The 606-nt window shown below is 29.0% G+C and overlaps 1 pseudogene; it reads right to left on the bottom strand.

The window, feature by feature from the left end:
- Positions 1 to 220: 220 nt before the first annotated feature.
- Positions 221 to 320, bottom strand: LOC122118284 (annotated as a pseudogene).
- Positions 321 to 606: the final 286 nt, after the last annotated feature.

Below are 606 nucleotides of genomic sequence, written 5' to 3'. Positions count from 1 at the left end.
TAGGTCCTTATAGTATTTTATTTCTTTGGGATAAAATTAAAATGTTGTCTAATTTCAAAGTTTTGTAAAGTTATGCTATGTAAAGACCTTTCTAAGGTGAAGATGTAATACACTGATGCCAAATTAACTTTTAATTATATGAATCGCATGTGTTGTTACACTTGTATTTTTGTAATCAACTTTTTAATAACTGTTTTTCATTTCTTGCATCTGAAGAATGAAAAATATGGAATACTTCGCATATTTTCAGATCATCCCTGTCCAAGTGGCATGTTAATCTCTATATTGTTGTAATTTATGTATACCTGCTGCCGAAGCATGTAGTATCCTGTGAATTTAAGTAGTTAATGATGCAATCTTTATACAGGCATATACCCTTGGTTGCCTATTTGTAACAAGGAAACCTTATTGTTACTAACAATGCTATTGATCTTATTTCTCTGAAATTCTGTGTACAGTGGAAAAAACATATTGTTCGGTAGATTGCTCACAATTGCAATTATTTTGCCAATGACTATTTTAAGTCTTTTTCATTTTAAATTTCATCATACTTTGAAGCCTTTATACCTAGATTCAAAGATATGGCTTTTTTTTTAACTTAATTTA

This window comes from Dipodomys spectabilis, unplaced genomic scaffold (genome assembly GCF_019054845.1).
Source record: "Dipodomys spectabilis isolate Male_0828 unplaced genomic scaffold, ASM1905484v1 ptg000147l, whole genome shotgun sequence".
Taxonomy (NCBI): Eukaryota; Metazoa; Chordata; class Mammalia; order Rodentia; family Heteromyidae; genus Dipodomys; species Dipodomys spectabilis.
This window is presented reverse-complemented; position numbering and strand designations above follow the sequence as displayed.